This window comes from Takifugu rubripes, chromosome 19 (assembly GCF_901000725.2).
Source record: "Takifugu rubripes chromosome 19, fTakRub1.2, whole genome shotgun sequence".
In the NCBI taxonomy this organism is placed as follows: Eukaryota; Metazoa; Chordata; class Actinopteri; order Tetraodontiformes; family Tetraodontidae; genus Takifugu; species Takifugu rubripes.
Window position 1 is genome coordinate 11,824,830 of NC_042303.1, and position 17,316 is coordinate 11,842,145.

At 43.6% G+C, this 17,316-nt stretch overlaps 2 protein-coding genes across 2 annotated transcripts in view; both read left to right on the plus strand.

The window, feature by feature from the left end:
• LOC115246800 (PAK4-inhibitor INKA2-like) overlaps positions 1-17,316 on the plus strand; it is a 107,062-nt gene that overhangs the window by 66,846 nt on the left and 22,900 nt on the right. The gene's annotated exons all lie outside the window — the stretch shown is intronic.
• Positions 1-17,316, plus strand: part of LOC115246799 (potassium voltage-gated channel subfamily D member 3-like) — a 51,581-nt gene that overhangs the window by 23,151 nt on the left and 11,114 nt on the right. The window lies entirely within an intron of this gene.

The following is a 17,316-nucleotide window of genomic DNA, read 5'->3' on the forward strand; positions in this document are numbered from 1 at the left end:
CGAAGGTCGCGCAAAACGTTCTCTGACAGACAAAACTGAGCCTTTGGAAAGCTGGTGCAGAATTTATTTTACATATTTTCCAGATGAAACAACTCTTCCTTTCATTTTTAATTTGCATATTCCATGTATGAGTGTGTGTTTATATATATATCAATTTTTAAAATTTATATACAGACCTTTGACTTCAGAAAAAACAATATTGATTTGCATAATGAGGGTGTAATACATGATTTGTTTTCCTGGCTCAGAGGTACTTAAATAACACATTTAAAAACTCATTTGAATCTCATTTTCATAATCAGCTTCAAGCGGATTCGATATGATGGTAAAAGGCAGAAATAAAGTTGAAATCAGTCCTGTTCAGATAAATGTCAGCAAACACCAAAAGCATCATTGCAAATAATTAAATCAGCCATCTGTCATTATGAATGTGACTCCATACTACTGATAAATCCTTTTAAGGTCTCTACCAGCGTGTGTCTGTCCCCTGAGCCTGATCACACCTCTCACTGGTCCTCATCAACACTCGTGTTTCAGGCGCACTCATCTGTGAACCTGCAGACCGAGAACAGCAGAATTTCCAGAGTAAATGCCTCGTTGTAGAGCTACGCGTCCTTCAGATCGCACAGAAATCAAACGGCAGACGGCCTGAGCCGCTGTTTGATGTGTGATCCACAGATTTACACTGCAGAACTCCAGAAATTAAGAATCTTCCTAAACCTTGGATGAACGTGCACTTCTGTTACAAGGCATACGCATCGCTCCTTGAAGGGGAATATGATGTGGAAATGCGATGGCAGTAGCGACCTCGGCTCGATCCTGATACGCCTTTTCTGCTGTGAAAATAGTGCTTCTGTAGCGTGAGCGGCCACAGGCCGCCACCATTGCTGGCTAGATGTGAAATCCAACGCATGATTAGGTCTCTGCACAGAAGCAGCCATCGCCGTCTCCATCTAGCTGTCTCCATTTACCGTTCCAGTAGTGGGATTACTCAGAGAAGGTGACCGATAGCCAGCCCTGGACGACACGGGCCAGAGATTCAGATGTTTCCAGGGAAAACCTCAGACCGCCTCCAGTATTGTTAAGACGGCAAAACCCGCCTGGATCACAATGTGGATCCGATGAATACGTTTGCAGATGAAGCGATGCACCTGCGCAGCATCGCATTTCCCCTCCATCTGCTGCGGCGTGTTTTCCCTCCCTCTGTTACAATAAAATAACAGGAACCGGTCAAAACAGATTTCACCTTATTCCTCTAATGATTGCAAATTTATGCTCAAATGCTCAAATGAAAATCAATGTAGTGTGAGAATTTTTAAAGGCTGAGCATAAGCTGGTCTGCCGCTTATTCGCAGACACTGAAACCTCCTGCAGCTCTGCTTGCACATCCGTTAGGTTGGCTCTGAGGCCAGACAGCTCCTTTATTCTGGTAAGTTCATAAATGCACCCACAAGAGTCCCGACGCTACCACAGAGCAGCAGGGCCGCACTGAAGACCGAGCCTGTCCTCCACATTAATGAACTGGATGTTTCTAAAATCTGGCTCAATGCCAAACTGAACAGCAAAAGATAATGTTTTTGAGGGTGAGTGATATCGGTTCAAGATCAACATGTGCGGAGTAAAACAGTTCCAGAGGAAACTTTTGTTTGTTTTCCACGTCTATATTTTACAGTAGAGAGATGCGTCTGGACCCATCCAGACTCAACTCTCATCCTCTGCGGAGCCTCTTGATCTCGGCCTGGTACGTTGCCGTGTTTTCCACCGGCAGAGAGAGGGAGGCACGTTTAAGTGGTTGAAGGCAATTTGTGGAATCACTCGGTTCGATCGGGGTAAACAAACATCTCTTTCTGTCAGCGACGGCCGGACACCAAAGATGCCCCCAGACAGGTTTTGCAGGTATTTGGTTTCCTCCCAATTGACTGTTGGAGAACAAACTTAAGTTCTAAAGCTTTTACTGACGTTAGCATCTGTGATAGCGCAGTGGGGTGCGTCACGACTGCCGAGTGGCTGTTTCTGACTTCTATCCACCCGTTTTCTCTTAACTGCTGGAGAGTGCTGAGCCGCATAGATACAAGGACACACTCTGGACAGGTCACCAGTCCTTTTAAAGGCACATCCAGGGACAAATTGAATGGAATGAGGGAGGAAACTGTTATACCTGGAGAAAAGAGGACACAGGAAAACAGTGGCTTTTTAAAATTCCGAGCAGATGGACGCAATTTGTGGCACATCTCAGCCCTCTTTACGTTCCGCCCCGTGTGAAGAATGAAATTACACCCAGACATCACAGAGAATTATTCAACAGCAGCTAAATGAACTATTCTACAGCTCTGATAATGGAAGATTGATGAACTTGTTGCCACTGTTTGCTTGGAAGCGTCTCAGGATGGATTGCCGTGAAAATGGGTACATATTTATGCTCCCCTCAGGAGAAATCGTAATAACATTGAGAATCCTTTCACATATTAGCAGCATCTAATGTTATCAGCTGGTCAATACTAATGATATTCCCATCGGGCTTCCGCTTTAAAATGACCTTATTATCACTTGCAGGCACGCGAAAGTAAGATGTAATTCACACTGAGGCTGCTAAATCAAAGTGTATAAATTGTTCACTGTGACTAAGAGGTGATGGTGTTGTTAAACTCAAAGCAATGTTAAACCAAAAAATGTCCAAGTGTCTCTACACCAAGGCGCTTTGTTTCTCCCCCCGGACCCCAGGGGGCCACTGACTCCGCTAGAACGTTATTAGCGATGCGCTCATGCTGTTGTACAGACCTCCAAAGGTTGAGGTCCGTTTTGAGAAGCTGCGAGATGAGGCCTTAAAAGTTTGAGTTGCGCTTTCAGCTGCCCGTGCTGAGGACCACCGTGGGTGAGGAGCGTTAAGAAGCTCAAGCACGTTCTGTTCCCCTGCACCGAGATTCTGCCTCTGCCAGATGAAAGCGGCGGGATAATGGAACAGACAGCGTTTAAGATGGAGGCGTTTGCATCATGTGAGTAATCGATAGGAGGGTTTTTAACTGTAGTGCCCCAGTCTGTTTATTTTTTAGAAGGTTGTCCACAGATACTTTACTTGTCTTTCTTTTGGCAGCGAAATTGATTTGATTTCCATCACCTCATCACTCCTTCAGCTGTGGTGCAACTGGAAACTCCCCCGGTTTTCTGCCCTCGCTCACCTTAGTTCCTTTCATGTCCACCGCCAGAGAAGTCGAAGTGAACCCTTTGGATGAGGCGGGACACCTTGTTCTCTGTGTCTCTGTGGAAGTAAAACCTGGCAGACTGCCGACGTTAGTTTGGGAGCTTTCTTCAACAGCCTCTCACCACGGAGAGCTGAATGAGGCCCAGCTGGTGGACAGCTTACTTTGAATGGGTTGATAAAGCATGACTTAAGTTCCACGTCACTCTCGTGTATCCTATAATGTTTTGCTCAATATGCAGCTTTTTTTTCCCCCTCATTTTGTTGATGAGCTTAGCTGAGTTTGTTCAATTAAAATTTTACCGGCTATCACAAATCACTCTTTTACCAGAGGGGGTTATAACTGTGACATTTAATTCACTCTTGCACACATAAACTTACACAATGCATAAACACACAGTACAGTTCCAGCAGTGATGATGTCACCACATTTTACTGGGAAAGACGTTCCGCATAGAGCTGTCGCCACTCTTTTTAGCCTAGCTCGCTAGTTAGCTTAGATTGCAGTTTCAAAATTATTGGATTAGCGTTGTCCATGCTGCTGGGCACTATCCATTACAGTTGGGGATTGTAGTGCAGGATTACTTCAGTGGGAACATCTCCCCCATAAATGGCCTCATATGGAAATGTTGATAGAGAACTACAAACATTTATTCTGCCAGTATTCATATAGAAACATATTGGAAGTAGAAGTAAATCCTTCAGAGACATGGGGCTATCTTAATTCAGCTCATATTCGACATTGAATGTAAATCTGCAATCCCTGTCGGTTCACTTCTTCGCACCGCTATATTTCACGTCACTGCTCACGGCTTCAACGATTGGTGAAACTGAAAATAAACACAAGCCGCAATGCCAAATAAACTTGAGAGGTCTGGGAAAACTATAAACCAGATTTACATTTCAGGCTCCTTCATTCAAGGCAGGTTCCTGAGCTGTGCACATCACTTATAGCTGAGCATAAAGAAAACCGTCCAGTATGTAAATAAAAACAACAAAATTATTCAGATTTCCGCTCACAGTCAATTCACTGTCACCCCGTAGAGAAATGTCAAATATAATTTATTCCATGGCTGCCAGGTAGCTTGGAAAAGCTTTATAAGACCTATCGGTGCTGTGCAGATGTTTGCCCGGGGAAACCCGCCGAGTAAATAATGTTTGTTTAAAGGCCTAGCACATGAGAGATGTGCACGAACAGATGGTGATGGTCTTGGAATTATCCAAATGTTACCATAACCTGACATGATATTAAAATCCTTGTCTGTTGTTCAGCCTCGTATTCAGGCAGCTAATTCCCTTGTTGCTGATTTAAAATGTCTGCTGCATTCACTCAAACTGACCTCATAATTGTGCAAGTTCGTCTGCGCTGTTCACAACATGCTAATCCCGATTTACAAGGCGCCCCCCCCCCCCCCCCCCCCCCCCATTCCTGCCTTTGTTTTATTCGTGCAGTTTGTCTTGGGAAATCAGCGCTACATAATTTATGTATCGAATGGCTTCGGTGTGGGGAAATTGTAGAGTTTTGACATTGTGGGTGATCAGTATTAAAATATTCAAAATGCAAAGTTAGGGCTGTTACGTTCTCTGCAAGAGCAGAGAAATGTATTCCTGCTTCCAAGGCTGCAAGAACAGAATAAAACCACTTCTCTGGCCTCTTGGTTTTGGTCTGCTCTCCGGGCAGAACTCATCTGGCTTTGGAAAACTATAATGGGATTGGGATTTGGGATTGTGGGCGTGGCTAATGCCGAAAAGCAAAAATGTCGTCTTTCCACGGGCACCAAGATTGTAGTTTTGAAGAAGACCGGGGCAGTAAGGAAGCATGAAGTTCCTAAATGGGGAAAACAGGTTGTGGAGGTGACGTGTGCTGCAGTGGGAAGGACCAATGCAAGAGTTCTACGCTTGAATTTGAAATGTCGGGTCGAAATAAACTTTGTGCTTGTTCTCGCCACCTCTAGAAAACAAACCATTATGCTAAACCAGTGCAAAGGTGCACAAACAGAAGGAATAATTCATTTTGCTGAACATGACTCAGCATTCCTCGTATGAATGTGACAAAAAAAAATTTAAACTCTGCTTTATTCAGTTCACCAACTCCAAACTTCACGAGCGGGAGCTCGATGCAGATCAGTACTCATTGTTCAAAGATGTCTTCCGTTCCATTTGCGCTCCTGTTCTGGGAGGAGGTGCAGCGTGGCACTGGTGGAGGTAGACACACACACACTGGTTTACTGGCTGGTTGACTGTGAATCCTGTGCTTTTTGTTTTGGGAGCACAGATGGCTCACTTTCCTTTAAGTCCTGATCTTCTCCACTAAAGCCACTCGTTATCTTTGGTGCTTCATCATATTTCAGCCTCTATGGTGAAGCTTCATATTTCAAATGAGGATTTTCTGATTGCACATTTGCCAACATGGTGAAATACCAAAATATTAACATCTTCTCCATTTTTTCCTCTCTATGAAGTCTGCACTGAATAATAAGAGACCTTTGTCTCCTCATTGTTGACCAGTAAAAGACTCCTTTGTGTAAAGAAAACCACAGAGAACTCTAGTATTTCTCTGACTGTGTCATATTCAAAGAACTGAGAGCAATGACTTCCTGTGGTCGTGTGCTGAGCCTAATCCTGTCGTTTAAACGTCCTCATCAGTGCAAGGACGAGGACGCCTTATGCTATTTTTCTTTTCATCTTGGTATGAATTCAGTCAGCCGCAGGGCACGGTTTACTGAACCAACAAGGGAAAACAAAGATGTCTTAATTAGGAACATCAGAAGAGAGCGAGCCATTGCTTATGTGAATGGGTCTGACTGTGGGTGGGCTCCACATCTCTGTTCTGCCGCACTGGTGAAAAGAAACATCATTTGTACTCATGATGACACGATGGTATTGAGAGTGGCTAATTGTAGAAAAATATTGCTTGAATATTTGAAGCTCCTTGATGGTATAGCCAGTGATATTTCAAGAAAATATTCTTTTTAATGCAGCATTTTTCTTTGCTTTCACCTTTACGCTGTTACTACCACATTTTGCTTTCTTTTCTTTGTACCTAAAGTCCCAAAAAGTTTTTTATTTTTGCAAAAAAAAAATACAGATGCTCCTTAATTAGATGCTATCTCTGTCTCCAGACTAATTAGTGATTTACTGAAGAATGTTATCTTTGTTTTTTACCCACTTTGATGATGCAGATACGAGGTCAAAGGTCACGGTTGTCCCAGCGTCATCATCCAACACGTCATTTCAGAAAAATCTGAGCATTCATCTTCATCTGTGGCGCGGCCACGGTGAGCTCGACGACCATGGAGGCTCATTTGGACCACAGAGACCCTGTTGTTCACCAGGAGACCTGAACTCAGGCGTGAGTTCAGGACGTCAGTGCGCATTAATAATTAGTACAATAATAATTTATTATAAACTCCACTCTAGAGTTTACTTTTTGCCACATGCACCACAAACAATATCGGTTACATAAGAGTAATATCAGCCAGATAACACTGACTGTGAGGGGAAATATGTATATAGGCACAGGACACTGCGTCTAATTAACAAGTACTTTTTAATTTTATGAAACGATATGATAAATGAATAATAAATAATAAATCCTGAAATCCATGGAGGACATTCAGCATTCAATGTTATTACCAAGTTTCTCTATCACTACATCAAAATCCTCAGGTTTTGTCACAGCCGCGTCCAGAATGCCCGTCCAAGAATTAAAATATCACATAATATTGGAAAAACAAAAGAATAATACTGCAGTTACGTTTTAAAGTTTGCAGGAGATGGAATCAAAGCAGGAGCCTGCTGAGTTCTGAAAGGAGGAAAATAGATGGCGAAAACAACGTGTACTGGAGACATCTAAGCCGGTCCAAGTACATTTGTCAGAATTGGCGAGCGTAGCTAATAATAGCTCTCTTCCTGTGGAGCACCACGTTTAGTCCATCAGAAAGAAAACTCTCAGAAAACTCTTTTAGTGCACCAAATAGCTCAAAATCCCCTCCAACGTGCACCTTAGGCTTCCAAAGGGTTCTTTTCTTCATCGCTTTAAGCTGCTGTGAAAGGGTAATGAATCATTTGGCCATATGTCACCTGAGCCGTTTTTCACTTGCTGTTTCACACTTTTATTCAAATGCTGCACTTGAGTGAAATTATGTCGGGAAATGAAATCAGTATAAATTGCTTACCGCCCTTAGCCCCAACGATTCCCGGTGATTACATTAAATGTGTGTGTGATCGCAGCGCACTCGTTATTTAGAGTTTGCAAACAGAGAAAATCTGCATGATATCCAGGTATGAACTCTCGAACTCCAACACTTATATGTTTATTTGAAAAATGACTGGTGTTGGATTGTAAGCAGCAAAGCAACACAGGAAGCGCAACAGTCCAACACTTTACACTTGATTTAATTGTCGAGGATTATCTCATTTCGTATGAGGAGAAATTACGTTGGTTAAATTGGTCACAGTAGAGAAGAAAAGCTCGAAAACTAGCTCTGTCTTGTGGATTCCTTCCAGAGTTAGCAGAGTTTAAAGACTAATAACTAATTTCGTTCGACCATTTATGTTCAGCCTGTAAAGATAGTTGTGCTTGTAGGATATGGCCCTTAAGCTGCACATAGAGAAAATGAATGTACATTGATATTTTCATGCTATAAACATAAATTACACAATCATTCCTGGAGGTGTTTGGCTTCAACTCATAGGGAGCAATGACTGTAATACATTAACAAGCGAGCAGAAATCTACCTGCTGCTTCTCAGTAACAGAATTTCAGCTGTTCTGTGGACTCCTGTAGCGTGACGTCACCCATGCAGCACCAGAGTGGCTCTTTCAGTCTCTCTCGAGCTTTCCAACAGCCTAATTTTGCCTCTAACCTACATAGGAGGCTTTTTAAAAAGATCCCAGAGAAAGCATTTTTCATTTGTGCTCCCATCTCAAGATCTCTAATGGAAGCGGATGAAGAGTCACCCGAGTGGACGTAAGACACAAAGGGGGTGCGGGACGCACCTGCGTAAGACGGTGGAAGTGTTGGACAGCAGGGGCACGAGGCTTCGGGATTTTAGTCAAGAATTTAGCGATAAGGTGAAGGAGACCCGACTGCTGCAAGCTGCGAGGAGCGTCCACATGGCCTCGCCAGCTGTTTTCCACATTCGCTGCAAATATACTGAGAGGGGACCCAAAAAATCACCATCACAACAATCAAGCACGGAAAGGATCTAAAGAAGCAAAAGGAAAAAGCAGCAACAACAAAGCAGCGATGGCCCATTTGTGTTAGCAGCAGCAACCCAGCTGGCATAATCCCAACCTAGTCATTTGCACCAGTTGGTTCAGAACCCGTAGAGAAAATGTGCGCGTCATCCAGCACGTACCGTGAAGAATTATTTAGGCGTCTTATCTTCCGTAATGGAGACGCGCCTCGCTCAACCACACCTCCGTCCCACCTAAAGGCGAGTCTTTTCTTCCGTCACGCCATGTTCCTGTTCACTTTATCATCCGCTGTTCTGGACGGCTGGTTCTGTGGGGATTCTGTAGAACAAAATGCACTCCAGCAGCTGTTTGAGGAGTCACGACCAGAAGGGTGGCGACGAGCCAGTAAACCACTCGGCCTGCTTCTAACGCGCCCGTGATCGGCTGCGTCTGGTTGACCATCTGTGGCGGATGAGAGGTCCCTGCTCTCTGATTCACGTCAACGGTGTGTTTTCAGACTCCATCCTAAGTTACTGCCGCTGTAGCAACTCACTGGTCCAAAAATAGCACAGGCGGAAATGTTGCTGAGTTCTTGCGGGATGCTTGGAGGCCCACCTTTACGTATTTGCAAAGTACATCAGGTTCCAGTTTGTGGTTGTTGGTTCAGATATCCAAAAGTAGTGTTTTGTCCTTAAAAGAAGCCTGTGAGCTCCCAAACCTTGTAAAAGCACACCTCCGTGCACGAGGCGATGGAGGGATTTCAGCTGAAATTGTTTGATCTGTTTACATTAAATCAGACGTTCGCCATGAATTTTTAAACAGACGTTCTGGTCGCTCTCAGCATTCCAAGCATCTGCTGAGGTAAAAATTAGTTTCTATCTCTAAGTGGCAATCTTTATGTCCCTAATGTGCTAACGTAGGAGGACGGCATCACGCGCGTTATAACTCGGAAACGGCGTTTTTGCGCCGCCGTCCTGGTCATTTTGAACTATTTGCAAATTAGCCCTGAGGATTAAGGCAAAGTGCTGCTTAAGGAGAGATTTCCTGCAGACCCTCATTTGTGCCAGGTGAGCCATACCCCATGTTTCTTGGGCAAATAACATGTCAGCTTTGCTTCTGAATGGTTTTGGTGGTCCGTTCCATTAAATACCAGCAAATTCAGAATGGCAGTTAATGTGAAAGCAAGAATACAATCTCGTGCACCTGCAGGGAGGACGGTTGGAAACAATTTGCTCAGTTTTTTCCCCTCCTCACTATAATGGCCTAAAAAAAAGGCAACTGCTAACTTGCATATCAAAGTAATGTAAAAGGCAATGGCTTTGCATTGCTTATTCAGCAGTCGTTCTAATGTTGTTTCTCTACATTCAGTGCAGACTTTGTTATTGCTCCAGAGCTCCATCGCAGAATTACCAGATTGGTTCATTAAGAAGGGAAAGACAGGGCAGCACTTCTTGCTTATTAATTGCCACATTTTCATTCCCTGCTCCACGTACGACGAATCGGCAGGCGCGCTGAGATTCGTCTCTAATTAGCCGACTTTCCATCACTTTATGTTAGAGGAACTTGGAGTAGCATTGATCAAGAGCCACGGTTCCCTCCCTGGAACCCGTGATGACTGAAGCCAGAAGGAGAAGAAGCAGAAGTGAATCAGAGATGAAAAAGTAATTGGTTGAAGGGGTAAATCATTGACTGCAATTATGGTCCCTCATGTCTACATTACAATCCCCATATGTCAAATAGAGCGGTGTTGGAAAGTCAGGGGTGAGCATCATTTAGAAGATAAAGTTCTGATAAAACAAACTAAAGGGGGGATTTGAAGACCTACAAAGTTGGCAGGGTCACCCGAGTGCTCACGCTGTGGATGCTGTTGGGTTTTTAAAGAGAGTTTCAGGTGAAAAATATTTGTTCAAACATAGAGGAGGAGGATTTGTTTAACAGTGACTTAAAGCTGCACACTCTTGTGCCAAATAAGATCATTTATCTTAAAGCTTACAGACGGCACAGCCACCTCAGGGTTCTATTTAAGTAATAAAACTAGATGCGTGTGTGTGTGTGTGTGTGTGTGTGTGTGTGTGTGTGTGTGTGCGTGCGTGCGTGCATGTGCACGTCTGTAATGGACTGGGGAGCTGTCCAGAGTGTATGTGTGCCTCTAACAGCCAGTCATTATAGGATGGATGGATGGATGGATGGATGGATGGATGGATGAATGGATGGATGGATGGATGGATGGATGGATGGATGGATGGATGGATGGATGGATGGATGGACGGATGGACGGACGGATGGACGGACGGGAAGAGGCTCACTCCATGTAAAGGGGAAACTGTCTGGACACATTTCTCTTTAGCTTTGCTCAAACACTTGCATTGATTTTGCAAGCGTTTAGTCAGTTTCAGCTTCGCATTTCATCATTGTGTATCACTCCAAACACACAGAAATGTTCATTATTCATCCTGGATAAGTCTGCCTGACATTTTAGCAGCGTCATACACTAACGCCGTAAATCCTCTGCTCAAAGAGACAAAAAAAATTTCATTAAGCAAGAGCTTATTGAATAATGCCGTGTTTGTAACAGACTTTTGCAGCAATCTGTCTGCATCCACTGAAATGTGGAGGTTTAGCAGAATTAATGTTGGGGGTTTTTTCATCACGAAAACAAAGTTAATATGCGTTCCGCTGCCCCGGTCAGGGCCCAGATAGGATTGTTTCAGAATGTTCTGTAGTTCTAACTTATTTCTGAGCCGCACACGCTGTAACCACGCTTCCACAGACGAGTGAAACACAAAGGACAAATATGAATTTCCTGTCACATCCTCAGGACACTATGCTTCATTACTCCGGATGATTGTGTGGCTGAAATTGTCAATGAAACGGCGTCTGACACCACAAAGAGAAACTCCATGACAAAACCCGTGCAGGCCTGCCGAACAGAAGCAAAGAACGGAGCGCATCGATTCGGAGAAGTAATCCGCGAGGGCGGCGAGGGGGGAATGGAAATGTGCAGAGCTTAAGGGTGTGGTCACACATGCGCGAAATTAGAGAATCACGTCAGCAAATACGCTTCCCGCTTCACTCGCAGTTCAACTTTGCTGAACTTGGATGCAGATCATCACAACAAGTGGGGGGGTTCCATCCAGCACTCAGGCATGTGTGAGTGCAGAAATCACTTTGTGCTCGCTGAAGTTGAAAAAAAGGAACAGTTTTTTCCCTATTTTCTTAGCCTGATTGGATTGAACGATACCCGAGAGCATCTATATTTCACTCCACTTGTGGGTTCTTGGACCAGTGACGTCAGTGGTTTCATTTTCTCTTTCACTTTGGGACCTGTGGGTTAAATGTACTCAAATACCTACACACAGGAGTAACACAAACACTGCACTGCAGACCTGCAGGGACACCACATTGTCCTTTTTTGCATCCAAAATATTTCTGCAAAGCCCAAATTTTGTGCCTGGTAGAAACCAAAAAAATATCCCGATGAAGGAAGCACAGTCAACTCTGAATTCATGAGGTGGAGGTTGTCAAAGTGAAGAGATGGAGAATGTGACTGTGACCAAGCCGTGAAAGGACATGATTTCACACCAGCTGTTGTGCTGAAATACACATTCCATTAAAAGGGTCCGGAACATTTTTCAGCTATATGTGACTTCTGAAAATCAGGTTATGTGTTCTGGTCTTCAAAAACCTTCAGAACAGCTGCCAAAAAAAGAAAAAAGGGGCGCCGGTGGAGCTGTATCAGCATGTCAAAAAGAATATTTTGAATGCATGTGAATATTTGCACGGCATCATCTCAAACAAGAAAAGGCTCTTTATAATGAGATTTTTGCTGCGCGGTGTCTGACACCTCATCCGTCCCACCTCTGAAGTGTTCTATTCGTGCTCTGAAACAAGCTGTGGTTGCTGTTGGGGACGTCGTCCTGCACTCCCTCTGCTGCAGGTTCGCTCCTCTCTGCAGGAACTTCTGTGTCCAGCCACAGAGCCGAGCATGTCCACGTCTGTGCACTGTCCAGAGCGAAGGACAGGATCACAAATCTGTCCTCGAGCATGAAAGAGAGCAAGAAACGAGATCAGAAAGGGCTGCGAGGAATGCGTCCGTGCTGATGTGTAAGTGGTTTTAAACAAGGTTACGCATCAGTACCTTGGACTTTTCATTCATATTGTTGTGCTATTAATGAAATCTGTGATAACATTAAGGCTACTTTGGTCCGATTACAGTTTGTTGTCACGTCAGCTCACATTTTAGGCGTTGCATCAAATGGGATTTCTGGCCGCCTTTTTCCACTTCAAACTGAGAAAATTGCTGCATTTTATGTAACAATTTGTTGCAACTTTGCTCTGCAAGATGGCGAGCAGTAAGATGAAGGAGGAAAACTAAAATAGCTTCTTTTAACTGTCTTTTTCGCTGTCCATTTTTTTACTGTTTCACCTTGCTGCTGAATTTGTCATTCAGATAGCTCTGAACTCCTGTTCAGCCTTTCAATGAAGAGAGGGGAAAAAAGAAAATGTGATTTTACTCAATCAAAGCTGACGTGAATGCAGCCGATACAGTATTATGACTCCTGACAAGCCATGTTTTAAACAAACTTTGCAATTAACCCACAACTCTGAGCTTCCGTTCATCTACTGCACTTAATATTGTTCAAATAATGTGAATAAGGTGTTTTTCCAGCATGAGCTGAGCTTTCGTTGTTTCCAGTTTGGGTTAAGAGGGGACAAAATTCATGACAAAGGTGGGAAAGGACACAACACAGTGAAGAAAACACAGGATGGTCCAGTTTTGCCAACACCTGTGTCGTGTTATACGATATTATTTGTCTTTTAAATTTTTCTATTGAAGGTTAGTCGACCCAGGTCCAGCAACATTTAAAATTCTGACTGAAAAGATGTGGAATTACAGTTTTGATCAGCTGGTCCCATTTTCTATCATCGGCTCTCGTCAAAGGCTGTCCAATCTGGCATTTGACATTTGGACGGGACTGTCTCTGGTTTCAGCAGCAAAATGAGCTTCCTGATGTCACAAAATTGGACAGAGATCTAGCAGATTGGACCTAAAACCAAGCTTTTAGCTATGAAGTGTACCAGATCCACTAGATTTGCTCAGGAGACACACAGGAAATGTGAACCGTGTCCTTGATAAGGTCTCCAGCTTGTGTCCTTAAATCTGTTGAAAGAGAGAACACCATCCTCTCCTCTGCTGCAGATCTTGTAGATGAGCCTTGAGAAACATTCAGCATCCCTTTGTAACTCGTTGATGTCTCTCATCTCGAAATACTTTAAAAATGTTTCAAACAGTCCGTTTGATCAGTTTGGGTTCTCGGTTGAGCCGCATCATTAGTGTCCATCCGAATCAGCTGCTGGCAGCCGTCCACAACACGGCTCCCGCTGGGCCGCCTTCTCCACCGCATATCTGAGACCAAAATGTGCATTCCGTTCTTTCTAACAGAGGTCAAGCCACTATTAGTTAAATCGAGAGGGATCACATGTGTAATTAGCAAAATAAATATGAATGTTCTTCCCAAACCAACCGGAAGCTTTTTTTTCTATGTTATGTTCAGTTTAATGACAGAAAAGGTGAAATATTCTCATGAGAAAACACATTATTGTGGCTCCATCCCCAAGCTCAGCCTGCATCGTCAATGGGAAAGATTTATGGTGACGACCAGGTGTGAATTCCATCCCCAAAGTCAGAACGTTTTTGGGAAGTGAGAACATTTTGTTTCAGTTTGAGGGTTGAGAGTTTGATTTAAGGTTAAGATGGAGGTTTACGTTAAGGTAGGGGGCTGAAGAATGCCAAAGTCAATGTGTGTGTGTGTGTGTGTGTGTGTGTGAGAGAGAGAGAGAGAGAGAGATGGATGACTACTATGTGTGATTGATGCCCACTAACTATGGTCATTGCTGCATTTTCTGACCATTACAGGTTCTCTGGCTCAGGTGATCAATCTTCGAGGAAAAACACAAAAATGACCAATCACGCTTTAAACTCCGAGAACAGGTTGACACAGTGAGAACAAATGCGGAAGACTGTATGATTAAAATAAAACTTTCGACCTGTAGCGGCTCCTGTGATTACGTTTGTGAGCACAGATTACAGTGATCACAGTTCCTCATCATGTCGTCGTGGAAACTGCATTGATTGCTTTGGCTTCAAACCGCCGTTTAAATGCAACTAAAAAAGCAGCTTCTGTGCCGTTTTTATGCCGATCACAGAACTACCAGGACCCAGCCGGAGGATTTCGCTGCAGTAACAGAGCTACTTGATTGGAAAAAGTCGAGTTGATTTCATTGATTTCCACCTTTCCAGAATATAGTTTGAACACCTTAAATAATGTTAATAAGTATTTATTTGAATTAATCGCTTGTCGGCTCAGTTAAATGAATAGAAAATCAACATTTACAATGCAATGAATTTAGTCATACAATCAATGTGTATTATTGTCCCTTTTTAAGCAGCTATCCCTTTAATAATCCTTTCATCAGCCGGGCATCTTTGCTCCGTTAAGGCTTTAATTTTGAAGGATGTCTCTGAGTAAACTTGTCCAAGGGCACAACATCTTCCTGCAGTCATTTGGTCTCTATTCATTCAGATTCATTGACGTTTCGTGTCAATGTTACACAAAGTCATTCCAGTATTTTCCCTTATATGGTTCTTATAGTTTCCTAGAGTTCCTAATCAGTTTATTGTATCATTTCAATATTTTACATGCTAACGTTATCATCTAAAATCATCTGGGTGCACGGTTGGAAATGAGCAATCTGCACTGAGCGAATCGAGCTAATCCTGAATATAACGCCAATTAGCCGATTTCTTTTACATAGAAACTCATTGTGTAAGTTCCCCAGTGTTGCATTTGAAATGGAGCCTCTCGCGTCCTAATAGGTGTAAAGTCTTAACCACTGCCAGCGCCAAGATATAATGGAGAGAACGGCCCGTCAGCACCGTGAGCAGTGAAGTCATTTGTCTGAAAGTGTTGCAGGCAGGAGCAGCTTTATGGTCAAATCACTTTTTAATATTCCTGCAGTAATATTTCTGCCTCCCTCCCTGCTGAGCTGGAAGCTCCATTCAGGCCATCTCTCTGTGTTTCCTGAAAGGGTTTTACCGGGTTTGGTGTGTGTAGCCGTAACTTATAAAATTGAATAATGCAAAATCCTCACTTGTAGCTGTCAGGCTTCCTCTTTTGCATATCTCGCTGTCGATAATCACACCCCCGCGGACTCGCTTTATTCCTGTGGTTAAAGCGTCTGGTAATTTCCCTGCAACCACCCACATTCTTTTGACCGAGATGGTTAAAGAATGTGGTTATGCAATTTACGAAAAATGTTTGGGGGCAAAAATCTAAATATTGTTCACCACTCTACAAATGCAGTGGGACCATGTTGTGGTCACGGTGAACTTCTCGAAGATGTACTGTCAGGTGCAGATGTTAAAGTTGTCCTCTGGTCACTAGTCACCAATGCCTCGTATGTCCTTAATGTCTCTGTCCAGCCATTCGGGTTGGGATTACGACATCACAGCATCACATATAGTCGTAATTCTGTGACTTCAGTGGACACTCGTGGTGAGAAAAGGCCACAGCTGATTGGTCCACGGCTGCGGAGGAAGCTCAACATCCACGGAAATGGAAAGAAAGAAATGAACAAACATGTCCTGTTGTTTACCTTTACCTTTATGATGAGATTTTCCTCCTGCAGCATCTCCGTTATTTAACCAGCTGAAGCTCAGCATCAGTGGACCTCATCGAGGCAGCACAGGATCGTTTGCTTTCCAGTTTTAGTCCATTTCAGTGCCTTTTTGGATCTTAGAGAACTTGGTGATTTATCCCACATCTTGTATGATACAGTGTACGTACAAAAATGAATGGCATCCCTGCCCTTCAGTAGTTCACAGTTGGTTAGTTGGTTTGTGCAAGCTGCACCTAACTGACAATACTAATATTGTCCAGTTGTTTTGGACATGCAAATGTCAGTTTTGCCTCTGTTTCCATGTAAACACAGAAAACTACAGTTTTGGAAGATGGGAGGTACCTGCACAGGTGTGCAACAGAAGCAAGAAGTGTGTTTTGTGCACACGTGGACGAGTGCGCATGAGTAGATCGCACTAATAACCAACAATGGCAGATTAACTCCAGATTAACTCCAGATTAACGCCGTCGTCATCATCAGCGGGGATGCATTTTGCATCTGTTTACAGCATGCTGGCCTAGCATGGCTCAAGAAGGAAACATCCGTGCACATGTGCATTTCGTGGCACCTTACAAAAGACACTGTCAACAAGTGACCTGACGAGGAAACAGCGGTGTTCCACGTGTTCCTGTGTAAAGTGCCGTTACTTTTCAAAAATGAAAGCAAGAAATGGGTGTAGTTTCCAGCAGGGCCTCAACCTGGACAGAAGGAAAGAAGCATCAGAGTTTTCCATAGCAAAGTGCACATTTAAGTCTGTTTGCCTCCAAAAAGGTTTCATCCAAACTTTATTTTCCTGAATAACAAATCCTTGCCCTAGACCATCAGTAGGAGGCCTTCGTGTCGCTTCTTTTTCATGTAAATATCACGTCCTCTTCACTTCTTACATTGTCAAAATGATATTCGGGGGAAAAAAGTCATTCTTAAGGGGATTTAACCAGCATCACGACTTCTCTCCCGATCTTGTTTGCTCAGCAGGAGGCCGGGCTCATGCTAACCCTCAGCTCTTCAGTTGGTGGGTGACAAGCAGGAAGAAAAGACCGGCGATTTCAGCACGGTTCGGCATCGACAGTGGGCCAAAATGTGATAAGCTTGCACTGACTCACTTCTCTTCCGAAGATCCTCCCTTAGGAGTCACAGTGGTCAGCCGCACATGAGCCTTAGCATCATAGAGATGAGGGGAGAAGCCTGGCAACAGGGGCCAATCAGCCAGAAGAGGAGAGTTAGGATTGTCTTAAAATAAATAAAGAGTCAAAACCTAA